The sequence below is a fragment of the Schistocerca gregaria genome, unplaced genomic scaffold (assembly GCF_023897955.1).
Source record: "Schistocerca gregaria isolate iqSchGreg1 unplaced genomic scaffold, iqSchGreg1.2 ptg000470l, whole genome shotgun sequence".
NCBI lineage: Eukaryota > Metazoa > Arthropoda > Insecta > Orthoptera > Acrididae > Schistocerca > Schistocerca gregaria.
In genome coordinates, this window is record NW_026061884.1 from 2,477,111 (window position 1) to 2,490,950 (window position 13,840).

Genomic DNA, 13,840 nt, shown 5'->3' on the forward strand with positions numbered 1-13,840 from the left:
TACTTCACTTTTATGTCATAATCATTTCTGAGAGGTAAAGAAATTGCATGACAACATGCAGAGCTAGTTGCGTCAAAATTAACACACATACTTTATGTGACTCAAAAGCCGAACGAGTTACTTTCCGACGTTGTTTCAGATGTGTAAGTGCCAGTCAAAACTCGCGGTGTCGGCACTCTGCCGACCATTTCACTAGCTAACACCGGTGTTGTTGTGTGTGTTTCAAGCTCAAGAGCATCTCCAAGCAAAAAATGGTCAACAGCAACATTCAGACGGTTTCGTAGTGCTCAATTGCTACATTAAAACGGTATGTTTCTTTTTCAGAACTGGAAAAACACGACCGTGACAGCATTCGAACCTGTAATCTTCAGATCCGAAGTCCGACGCCTTATCCATTAGGCCACACGGTCACTGACGACCAACTATAACATGTATACGACTCATCTCGAAACGCTCACACCCCTGAGGATTTGTGTTTTCGTTCTACACAGCCGCTGCCGCTTGCTCTTTCCCACCCACTCGGTACATTCAACCTCTTACGAGACCGACCAAATATAGACTGAGAAACAAGACCGCACACTTTGTGCATTCGGAATCGAAGGCAGGGCGTCCCTCGCCGGATTTGCTACGCTGGCCATTTGCTACTTCTGCAGAAGCGGCGGCGGCCGCGCCGACGACGACGACGACGACGACGACGACCGCGAGAGGCTCTGAGATATGTGAGAAATACATCTGTAAAATGTAATTCAGACTGCCTCGTCCCACCGTATGCTGTACCGCTTTGGTAAATGCTTTATCTGCGCCATTCGCCTTAATCACATCTGAGAGTAATTCTTAAAAAAACGCCTGTCGCTAATTGTTCGTCCTCACAGATACTGTTTGCTATACGGCCACGACGCGCAAATGATTTCCAAAATTCATCTTTCTCCTGTTAGGATGGAACTTACGACTCCTGGTTTATTAGAACACTGCTCTACCGCTGAGCTAAAGAGGCGCGGCCTAGCGGTACTCTTGGGTACTTCGTCCTTACGGTCGTCTGCATCATCCGACTTCAGCTGACAACACTTCATATTACCGGCTAATATTTGCAGCTATGACGACCCATTACTGCTTAGATACACATCTGACACGTAACCAATGTTCTCTCCAAACAACAACACTTGCATTTCAGAACATGTCTTTCACACATGTCTACAAAATCACCTTCACCTTCAAATACAGTTTTCTTGTGACTGACAGAGACATAGGCAAAGTTTAAAGTTGCTTTTTCCATTAAATCTCGTTAATCAGAAAAACGGTAATTTACACCTGCAGCGGAACAAAATTCCGTTAAGCCCAGCGTCTGGCTCGAACCCACGACCCTGGGATTAAGAGTCTGACGCTGTACCGACTGAGCTAGCCGGCTACCTCGGTGAATACCTGCCGGGTAGCACGTAACACAGTACTCGTTTGCGTTGGGTGGTCCCATACAGAAACTCTCCATGATGCCTAATGTTTTCCTAACGTCACACTCGTCACGTACTTCACTTTTATGTCATAATCATTTCTGAGAGGTACAGAAATTGCATGACAACATGCAGAGCTAGTGGCGTCAAAATTAACACACATACTTTATGTGACTCAAAAGCCGAACGAGTTACTTTCCGACGTTGTTTCAGATGTGTAAGTGCCAGTCAAAACTCGCGGTGTCGGCACTCTGCCGACCATTTCACTAGTTAACACCGGTCTTGTTGTGTGTGTTTCAAGCTCAAGAGCATCTCCAAGCAAAAAATGGTCAACAGCAACATTCAGACGGTTTCGTAGTGCTCAATTGCTACATTAAAACGGTATGTTTCTTTTTCAGAACTGGAAAAACACGAGCATGACAGCATTCGAACCTGTAATCTTCAGATCCGAAGTCCGACGCCTTATCCATTAGGCCACACGGTCGCTGACAATCAACTGTAACATGTATACGACTCATCTCGAAACGCTCACACCCCTGAGGACTTGTGTTTTCGTTCTACACAGCCGCTGCTGCTTGCTCTTTTCCACCCACTCGGTACATTCAACCTCTTACGAGACCGACCAAATATAGACTGAGAAACAAGACCACACACTTTGTGCATTCGGAATCGAAGGCAGGGCGTCCCTCGCCGGATTTGCTACGCTGGCCATTTGCTACTTCTGCAGAAGCGGCGGCGCCGACGACGACGACGACGACGACGACGACGACCGCGAGAGGCTCTGAGATATGTGAGAAATACATCTATAAAAAGTAATGCAGACTGCCTCGTCCCATCGTATGCTGTACCGCTTTGGTAAATGCTTTATCTGCGCCATTCGCCTTAATCACATCTGAGAGTAATTCTTAAAAAAACGCCTGTCGCTAATTGTTCGTCATCACAGATACTGTTTGCTATACGGCCACGACGCACAACTGATTCCCAAAATTCATCTTTCTCCTGTTAGGATGGAACTTACGATTCCTGGTTTATTAGAACACTGCTCTACCGCTGAGCTAAAGAGGTGCGGCCTAGCGGTACTGTTGGGTACTTCGTCCTTACGGTCGTCTGCATCATCCGACTTCAGCTGACAACACTTCATATTACCGGCTAATATTTGCAGCTATGACGACCCATTACTGCTTAGCTACACATCTGACACGTAACCAATGTTCTCTCCAAACAACAACACTTGCATTTCAGAACATGTCTTTCATACATGTCTACAAAATCACCTTCACCTTCAAATACAGTTTTCTTGTGACTGACAGAGACATAGGCAAAGTTTAAAGTTGCTTTTTCCATTACATCTCGGTAATCAGAAAAACGGTAATTTACATCTGCAGCGGAACAAAATTCCGTACCTCCCAGCGTGTGGCTCGAACCCACGACCCTGGGATTAAGAGTCTGACGCTCTACCGACTGCGCTAGCCGGCTACCTCGGCGAATACCTGCCGGGTAGCACGTCACATAGTACTCGTTTGGGTTGGGTGGTCCCATACAGAATCTCTCCATGCTGCCTAATGTTTTCCTAACGTCACACTCGTCACGTTCTTCACTTTTATGTCATAATCATTTCTGAGAGGTAAGGAAATTGCATGACAACATGCAGAGCTAGTTGCGTCAAAATTAACACACATACTTTATGTGACTCAAAAGCCGAACGAGTTACTTTCCGACGTTGTTTCAGATGTGTAAGTGCCAGTCAAAACTCGCGGTGTCGGCACTCTGCCGACCATTTCACTAGTTAACACCGGTCTTGTTGTGTGTGTTTCAAGCTCAAGAGCATCTCCAAGCAAAAAATGGTCAACAGCAACATTCAGACGGTTTCGTAGTGCTCAATTGCTACATTAAAACGGTATGTTTCTTTTTCAGAACTGGAAAAACACGAGTATGACAGCATTCGAACCTGTAATCTTCAGATCCGAAGTCCGACGCCTTATCCATTAGGCAACACGGTCACTGACGACCAACTATAACATGTATACGACTCATCTCGAAACGCTCACACCCCTGAGGATTTGTGTTTTCGTTCTACACAGCCGCTGCCGCTTGCTCTTTCCCACCCACTCGGTACATTCAACCTCTTACGAGACCGACCAAAAATAGACTGAGAAACAAGACCACACACTTTGTGCATTCGGAATCGAAGGCAGGGCGTCCCTCGCCGCATTTGCTACGATTGCCATTTGCTACTTCTGCAGAAGCGGCGGCGACGACGACGACGACGACGACGAATATCGCGAGATACTCTGAGATATGTGAGAAATACATCTATAAAATGTAATTCAGACTGCCTCGCCCCACCTTATGCTGTACCGCTTTGGCAAATGCTTTATCTGCGCCATTCGCCTTAATCGCATCTGAGAGTAATTCTTAAAAAAACGCCTGTCGCTAATTGTTCGTCATCACAGGTACTGTTTGCAATACGGCCACGACGCGCAACTGATTTCCAAAATTCATCTTTCTCCTGTTAGGATGGAACTTACGACCCCTGGTTTATTAGACCAGTGCTCTACCACTGAGCTAAAGAGGCGCGGCCTAGCGGTACTCTTGGGTACTTCGTCCTTACGGTCGTCTGCATCATCAGACTTTAGCTGACAACACTTCATATTACCGGCTAATATTTGCAGCTATGGCGACCCATTACTGCTTGGCTACACATCTGACACGTAACTGATGTGCTGTCCAAACAACAACACTTGCATTTCAGAACATGTCTTTCACACATGTCTACAAAATCACCTTCACCTTCAAATACAGCTTCCTTGCGACTGACAGAGACGTAGGCAGAGTTTAATGTTGCTATTTCCATTAAATCTCGTTAATCAGAAAAACGGTAATTTACACCTGCAGCGGAACAAAATTCCGTTCCGCCCAGCGTCTGGCTCGAACCCACGACCCTGGGATTAAGAGTCTGACGCTCTACCGACTGAGCTAGCTTTTTTTTTTTTTTTTTTCCCAGATACCGTTTGCTATAAGGCCACGACGCGCAACTGCTATCCAAAATCCGTCTGCCTCCTGTGAGGATCGAACTCACGACCCCTGGTTCACTAGACCAGTGCTCTGCCACTGAGCTAATTTTTTTTTTTTTTTTTTTTGGATTCAGTGTCCAGAGTGCTAACCGTTACACCATGGAACTTTTTTTTTTAACCACTTTTGTTTCTCATTTTTTTAAAGCCAGGTATCCTAGCCACTTTTCCTTTAGTCTGGCGCCTTGGACCGCTTTTTATTGTTTTTTATAAGGATGCATATCAGGAGGCGCATGACGGGGACAAAGAGGGCAGGGGTCAAAGAACTCGAGGCCTGGCCACGATGCCCCCACCATCACTCCCACCGAATTGCTCCTTCAGTGCATTTTAATTGTTATAGAAAAGCGGGTATAGTCGTGTATATTTTTCGCCTGCTCTCTTTATTGTGGTAAGGAGCACTGATTGTACGACATCTGGGGGTGAGATCCCATTGCAAAGCCATCATTCGAGTTTTCAGTCAACAGACATTCGAGTAAGAAACATGTGATTATACTGCAATATACAGCGAGCATTTATGAGACACTTATTGGGGGGCAGACGTAACATGAATGGATAAAAGAAGAGGCATTTCCTTCATCTTGAACGTAGATTTATACTTCACTTCTTCATTACCCCTAAAATAGTACATTTAGTGTTAGACTGTGCGCTTTAACCAACACCTATTCGTTCGAATAAAATGATCAACATGTTTCCATACATTTTCCTGTGGTCTGCATATTGCTGAATGTTGCTGTACTCCATTTGCATAAAAAGCTTGAATTCCGTTTCGTCGTCACCACCTATTTTATTGATAATGTAATGGACAAACTGTCCCATTAACCAGTGTATTGCATTATTTTTGGTTTTCGGGTAATATTTAGTTTCAGGTCTGAAAAGCACCATAGGAGTAATGGAATTGGGTGACGTTCGTTGCAGTAGTGCAAGACTTTTCCTGAGCCAATGCCAATTGTAGAGATTTCCAGCACACGTAAATCTATGAATCACAGTGTCAACTAGGTTACATTTCGGACATAAGGGGGTTTCAGCTTTCCCAATTTTATAAAGCCGCTCGTTGGTGCTGACAATATTATTGACGGCTTTGTACCATGCCGTTACCACATCTGAGTTGAGCCCGTTAAAACTAATATTCTCCCAAATTGCATCCCAGTTGTGACTCATATATTTCGTGGCAATTTTATTTTGTCCTTCATATTGTTGTCTTTGTCTCATGATATCTCTGGCTGTAATGTGCAGTGAAGTTCTGAGTTTCTCGTTAACATAGCTCAATTCTGTGTATAAGATCCTAACGTATCGCAGTCGGGGGTTAATTTTTTGTACGTCTGCCGGTGGTTGAAGGCTTTCTGGTTGGACACATTTAAACAATTGTGTAGTAATACTGCCGGGGTTGGCGTGAAATATGTTTAAAGACCTTTTTATGAAAAGCGCAGAAGCTTTATTGCGTATGTCCACCAGTCCGAGGCCTCCATTTCTAGGATGTAAAGTCGCAGTTCTTAGGTTAACCCTGAAGATTTCCCCCTTCCATAAGAAATTTGCAACCCTCGACATTATTTTCTGAGCTATCAACTTCGGCAAGGGAAAAACTTGTGCCATATAGAATGCCTTTGAGAGAATGCATAAGTTAATGAACCTGACCCTCTGAACCTGGTTCATAAGTCGTTGTGAGTTCTCAATAAGTCCCCCTTGAATCTTTGTTAAAACCTCTTTCCAATTGAGGGCTGTCATCCTCATTGGACATGCCGTCAGGATTGTCCCCAGGGTTTTATGTGTGGTAACTGACTTCGCCCAATCGATTTGTATCCGTTCAACACCCCGCATTCCCAGGATTGTACTTTTATTTTCGTTTGTTGTCGCACCCGATGCGTGGCAGTAGTTTTGAAGAATGGCCCCTAGTCGAATTACATCATCTTGCCCTCTTATGACGACACCAACATCGTCAGCATAGGCTCTCACTACAGTTTTCCTGCCAGTTATAGTTATGCCCTTTAACCTTTCATGAACACTTCTTAAAAAGGGCTCTAACGACACAACAAACAAAAACATAGATAATGGACTTCCCTGTGGGATGCCACGGTTTATTTGAATTTGCCGCGTCAGCTGACAGTTGACAGCTAATTTAGCTTTCAGACCAGTAGCAACGTTTTTTATAACATTAACTGTTTTGTGGACGAGTCCCATTTTTGTCAGTACCTCAAATAGGAAGCGGTGATTCACCGAGTCGAAAGCCTTAGTAAAATCTATAAAAAGTAAAGCACATTTTATATTAGAAACCGATGCTAAGGCGATGATGTCTCTATATTCAGAAATCGTATTAAAAATACTTCTATTTGCTGCACATGACTGATGTTGACTAATTAATTTGTCGGTCAGAGGGGAAAGTCTCTTTTTTAAAATCCTGCATACTATTTTGTAGTCAGAGTTTAAAAGTGAAATAGGGCGGTAATTGTTTAAACTTTTCGTCCCTTTGTTTTTCGGTAGAAGTACAATTTTGCTGTCTTTAAAATCTGCAGGTATCGTCTGCTCGTTAAAAATCTCATTGACAATGCATGTAAACGTGTCACCAATTAAAAACCAGAACTTTCTGTAAAATTCTACAGGGAGTCCGTCGGGTCCAGCAGATTTATTCATCGGGGACTTGGTTATTGTCTCACGAACCTCTTCGTTACTGACTTCAGAAAGGATTTCGTCGTTTTCAGAACTTGTCAACTGTGGGGATAAAACACTGAGAAACTCTTGCAGAGACCCCTCGTGAGGTGGGCTGGAGGAATATAATGCATAGTAGTACTGGTATACTGCATTTAGAATCTCCTTCTGAGACGTCAGTGTTGTCCCATTGGGGGTTTTAAGTTCACTAATAACAGTGCCTCGCCTATTCTTTGCATGCCGAAGCAGATGATATAAGGATGTTGTTTCATCATCTACCACCGACTTCGCCTTTGACTTCAGTTTTAACCCTTCCATCTGTTGTCGTTTAATGGCGAGTAATTTCGCTTTGGTGTGTCTGATGTCTTGTAATCTAATGGTTGACACGTTTGCCTGTTCATAGAGGTCTCGCAACAAACTGTAATAAAATTCCATACTGTTTTTTAACTCCCACGCTCTTTCTCTGCTGTATCTGATACACACTTTTCTCAGTCTCGGCTTTGCAACCTTAAGCCACCAGTCTAATACTGTGGGGTGCCTCTCGATCGATCGCAGACATAAGGTCCACGCATCCGATACCGCGTCTGCCAAATCTTGCTCTTTTAAGAGAGAGACATTTAGCTGCCACTGGTTCCTAAAAATCTGAATCGGCTGTGGAGCTAAATTAATGCACGCCTTCATACTGCAGTGGTCACTAAAATATACAGGTACGATTTCTGAATTTAGTAGACATCTTTCCAAGTTTTGGGAAACATAGATTCTGTCTATTCTACTGCGCGAAGTCTGTGTTATATACGTATATTCAACCTTCGTTGGATATTTTAGTTCCCATGCGTCCTTTAGTTTTAGGTCGATTACTAGGCGTTTAAGTTCTAAAGAACCGTTAAAATGTGGTTGTTGATCTTTACGATTTAACACGCAGTTAAAATCACCGCCCATTATAAAACTGTTTGGGTTTCGACGTAATAAATATATAAGTTCCTCTTTATAAAATGCTGCCCTGTCCTGTCTATTACTATTTCCTGAGGGCGCGTATAAGTTAATCAATGTGGTACCTAAAACGTTAATACTAATTGCCCTTCCAGATTCCAACCGCTCCACTTGAGATACGGGAATCCCTTCCCTGAGCAGAACCGCTGTTCCTGTATATGTGTCACAAGATACGTTAACAATTGCGGTGTATCCTGGTATTACAAATTCCGTCGTTACAACCTCCTGTAGCAAAGCGATATCGGTTCCAGAGTCATACAAAAATTCCTTGAGAGCAGCTAGCTTTAATGAGGTTCGAATTTTATTTATATTGATCGTTGTGATAGAGTATGCTTGCATCCCTAACTTGCTATTGGCCACGGACAAAGTTGGTAAAAAAAAAAAAAAAAAAAAAAAACTGTTCTACTTTTGGTATGCTGAAATCCGGTTTAGAACTACAGTCATTCAGAACTTGGTAGCAGTCCTAGTAACACGGTCGCTAAACGTTAGTTTGTCTGCCATTGTCATCCCGCGCCTTAGTACTGAGGGGCTGTTCTACATTGAGTGTGTCAGGAGGCTCATCTGGAGCACCTTCTCTGACAATTTCATATCGTATATTTTTCTGTGATTTTACGTCCGACTTGTCCGCTTTTTGTTTGGCTTGGGTGCGAGAAACAGTAAGATTCGGTTGTGGTTTTAGCGTACGGCGGTGGACGCCCTGAAAACCCTGACCTGATTTTGTTGTCGCAACACTCGACGCGGCCGCTTCAGCAGCAGTGTCTAGAGAGACCTGGTTTGTAAACACTGCCTGCTGTTTACATGCTACCTTCGGTTGATGTGACGCTTGCGACGGTGTTTGCTTATTTTCCGGTTCAGGAGTAAACACTTTCACTTGTTTACACTCTGGTGCCGGTTGCTGTGCTGTTGCGGTGTCGCGGTGTTGTTGTTCTACCGCTTCCGCGAACTTCCCGTCGGTAAACAGCTGATTATCGCTGTTTACAGCTGGGCAAGTTGTCACTGCTTGGGGGACTTCTACTTTCTCGCTGTCGGCAGCTGCCGTTGCATTTTCTGGCAGTGAGCGAGATGTATCAGAAACTGCAATTAAATCTACTTGCATTTCGTCTTGGGGCACATGCAGATTTTCATCGCCAGCTTTCTGTTTACGTACAGCAGGAGATTGTCGGGAGGTGTCATTATCAGAATGATCATCTGTATGTTCAAGTGGTCGTTTCTTGGTTAGTACGTCTAACTCACGGGCAGAGGAATCACAATTGAAGCGTGTTACCAGGGGTGGAAAATCACTGCCTTCAACAGCAATAGTTCCAGTACTAAGTACAGGATCCGAACCCTCACCCTGTTTGGCCGTGTTATCGGTTGCCAAAACTTCGCTCAAGGTCATCTTGCGGCGTTGGACTAAATTTGTTTTTAGTACAAAGACACGACGGGGACAGTCCTGCCTTAAATGACCCGATTCATTGCATATATGGCACGTAGGGGTTTGACCAGTATAAATCACGTGTGCTTTATGCCCGTCAACAGTTATATGAGATGGGATATTCGTCTTTCCTTCCATCTCTACCGAACGAATACCATTGAAGCTCTGAATTTTAAATTGCTTCGACCAACGTTCGTTAACTATACCCTTTACCTCACCATATTGAGACAGGGCAACCTTGATTTTCTCATTATCTATCTCGATAGGTAAATTTAACACCCGCACAGATCTATAAAGAGCATCAGCTCTCCTGATAGCCACTTTACTTGTAGAGCCGTCTCTATGCAAAAATTCGACATGATACCCGAATTTTCCAATAATTTTATCGACCGAAACGGGATCCAAAAACTTTACGAAAACACAGTAGTTGTCAGTATCTAGCTGAGTGGTATGCACCATATCAGAATTTATGCCAAGTACCTGATCAAGCCAATCATGAATTTCCAGAGCAGTCGGCTGAACACGTCGTGTTTCCTTAGCGAAGGCAAAAACCAGCGTATTCTTCCTCACAGTTGTAGCCATGGTATGCAGTAATCAAGGGGAGATTCCGGTAATTACCGAAAACTCCACAAACAACAAATAATCGTCGGTAGAAAACACAAAAACAGAACAAAGGAGGCAGAAAAAACACGAGTTACACACGAAGAAAATCACAAAACTCAAAAACACCGAAACGCAAAGGTAAACACTGGCGAAACACTGACTACACGCAGCAACGGTGACACGTCCGTACGCGTCGGCAGCTAGAGCCAGAATGGAGCTAGCCGGCTACCTCGGTGAATACCTGCCGGGTAGCACGTCACACAGTACTCGTTTGGGGTGGGTGGTCCCATACAGAATCTCTCCATGATGCCTAATGTTTTCCTAACGTCACACTCGTCACGTACTTCACTTTTATGTCATAATCATTTCTGAGAGGTAAAGAAATTGCATGACAACATGCAGAGCTAGTGGCGTCAAAATTAACACACATACTTTATGTGACTCAAAAGCCGAACGAGTTACTTTCCGACGTTGTTTTAGATGTGCAAGTGCCAGTCAAAACTCGCTGTGTCGGCACTCTGCCGACCATTTCGCTAGTTAACACCGGTCTTGTTGTGTGTGTTTCAAGCTCAAGAGCATCTCCAAGCAAAAAATGGTCAACAGCAACATTCAGACGGTTTCGTACTGCTCAATTGCTACATTAAAACGTTATGTTTCTTTTTCAGAACTGGAAAAACACAAGCGTGACAGCATTCGAACCTGTAATCTTCAGATCCGAAGTCCGACGCCTTATCCATTAGGCCACACGGTCACTGACGACCAACATTTACATGTATACGACTCATCTCGAAACGCTCACACCCCTGAGGATTTGTGTTTTCGTTCTACACAGCCGCTGCCCCTTGCTCTTTCCCACCCATTCGTTACATTCAACCTCTGACGTGACCGACCAAATATAGACTGAGAAACAAGACCACACACTTTGTGCATTCGGAATCGAAGGCAGGGCGTCCCTCGCCGCATTTGCTACGATTGCCATTTGCTACTTCTGCAGAAGCGGCGGCGGCGGCGGTGGCGACTACGACGACGACGACGAATATCGCGAGAGGCTCTGAGATATGTGAGAAATACATCTATAAAATGTAATTCAGACTGCCTCGTCCCACCTTATGCTGTACCGCTTTGGCAAATGCTTTATCTGCGCCATTTGCCTTAATCGCATCTGAGAGTAATTCTTAAAAAAACGCCTGTCGCTAATTGTTCGTCATCACAGGTACTGTTTGCTATACGGCCACGACGCGCAACTAATTTCCAAAATTAATCTTTCTCCTGTGAGAATGGAACTTACGACCCCTGGTTTATTAGACCACTGCTCTACCACTGAGCTAAAGAGGCGCGGCCTAGCGGTACTCTTGGGTACTTCGTCCTTACGGTCGTCTGCATCATCAGACTTTAGCTGACAACACTTCATATTACCGGCTAATATTTGCAGCTATGGCGACAAATTACTGCTTGGCCACACATCTGACACGTAACCGATGTGCTGTCCAAACAACAACACTTGCATTTCAGAACATGTCTTTCACACATGTCTACAAAATCACCTTCACCTTCAAATACAGTTTCCTTGCGACTGACAGAGACGTAGGCAAAGTTTAAAGTTGCTATTTCCATTAAATCTCGTTAATCAGAAAAACGGTAATTTACACCTGCAGCGGAACAAAATTCCGTTCCGCCCAGCGTCTGGCTCGAACCCACGACACTGGGATTAAGAGTCTGACGCTGTACCGAATGAGTTAGCCGGCTACCTCGGTGAATACCTGCCGGGTAGCACGTCACACAGTACTCGTTTGCGTTGGGTGGTCCCATACAGAAACTCTCCATGATGCCTAATGTTTTCCTATCGTCACACTCGTCACGTACTTCACTTTTATGTCATAATCATTTCTGTGAGGTACAGAAATTGCATGACAACATGCAGAGCTAGTGGCGTCAAAATTAACACACATACTTTATGTGACTCAAAAGCCGAACGAGTTACTTTCCGACGTTGTTTTAGATGTGCAAGTGATAGTCAAAACTCGCTGTGTCGGCACTCTGCCGACCATTTCGCTAGTTAACACCGGTCTTGTTGTGTGTGTATCAAGCTCAAGAGCATCTCCAAGCAAAAAATGGTCAACAGCAACATTCAGACGGTTTCGTACTGCTCAATTGCTACATTAAAACGTTATGTTTCTTTTTCAGAACTGGAAAAACACAAGCGTGACAGCATTCGAACCTGTAATCTTCAGATCCGAAGTCCGACGCCTTATCCATTAGGCCACACGATCACTGACGACCAACATTTACATGTATACGACTCATCTCGAAACGCTCACACCCCTGAGGATTTGTGTTTTCGTTCTACACAGCCGCTGCCCCTTGCTCTTTCCCACCCATTCGTTACATTCAACCTCTGACGAGACCGACCAAATATAGACTGAGAAACAAGACCACACACTTTGTGCATTCGGAATCGAAGGCAGGGCGTCCCTCGCCGCATTTGCTACGATTGCCATTTGCTACTTCTGCAGAAGCGGCGGCGGCGGCGACGACGGCGACGACGACGACGACGAATATCGCGAGAGGCTCTGAGATATGTGAGAAATACATCTATAAAATGTAATCCAGACTGCCTCGTCCCACCTTATGCTGTATCGCTTTGGCAAATGCTTTATCTGCGCCATTCGCCTTAATCGCATCTGAAAGTAATTCTTAAAAAAACGCCTGTCGCTAATTGTTCGTCATCACAGGTACTGTTTGCTATACGGCCACGACGCGCAACTGATTTCCAAAATTAATCTCTCTCCTGTTAGGATGGAACTTACGACCCCTGGTTTATTAGAACACTGCTCTACCGCTGAGCTAAAGTGGCGCGGCCTAGCGGTACTCTTGGGTACTTCGTCCTTACGGTCGTCTGCATCATCCGACTTCAGCTGACAACACTTCATATTACCAGCTAATATTTGCAGCTATGACGACCCATTACTGCTTGGCTACACATCTGACACGTAACCGATGTGCTCTCCAAACAACAACACTTGCATTTCAGAACATGTCTTTCACACATGTCTACAAAATCACCTTCACCTTCAAATACAGTTTCCTTGCGACTGACAGAGACGTAGGCAAAGTTTAAAGTTGCTATTTCCATTAAATCTCGTTAATCAGAAAAACGGTAATTTACACCTGCAGCGGAACAAAATTCCGTTAAGCCCAGCGTCTGGCTCGAACCCTCGACCCTGGGATTAAGAGTCTGACGCTGTACCGACTGAGCTAGCCGGCTACCTCGGTGAATACCTGCCGGGTAGCACGTAACACAGTACTCGTTTGCGTTGGGTGGTCCCATACAGAAACTCTCCATGATGCCTAATGTTTTCCTAACGTCACACTCGTCACGTACTTCACTTTTATGTCATAATCATTTCTGAGAGGTACAGAAATTGCATGACAACATGCAGAGCTAGTGGCGTCAAAATTAACACACATACTTTATGTGACTCAAAAGCCGAACGAGTTACTTTCCGACGTTGTTTTAGATGTGCAAGTGATAGTCAAAACTCGCTGTGTCGGCACTCTGCCGACCATTTCGTTAGTTAACACCGGTCTTGTTGTGTGTGTTTCAAGCTCAAGAGCATCTCCAAGCAAAAAATGGTCAACAGCAACATTCAGACGGTTTCGTACTGCTCAATTGCTAC

At 44.4% G+C, this 13,840-nt stretch overlaps 1 non-coding gene across 1 annotated transcript; it reads right to left on the reverse strand.

Moving 5' to 3' along the window:
* Nucleotides 1-337: 337 nt before the first annotated feature.
* On the reverse strand, nucleotides 338-410 carry Trnar-ucg (transfer RNA arginine (anticodon UCG)). The gene has a single exon. It is a non-coding gene; the product is annotated as a tRNA-Arg (tRNA).
* Between the last annotated feature and the right edge of the window lie 13,430 nt (nucleotides 411-13,840).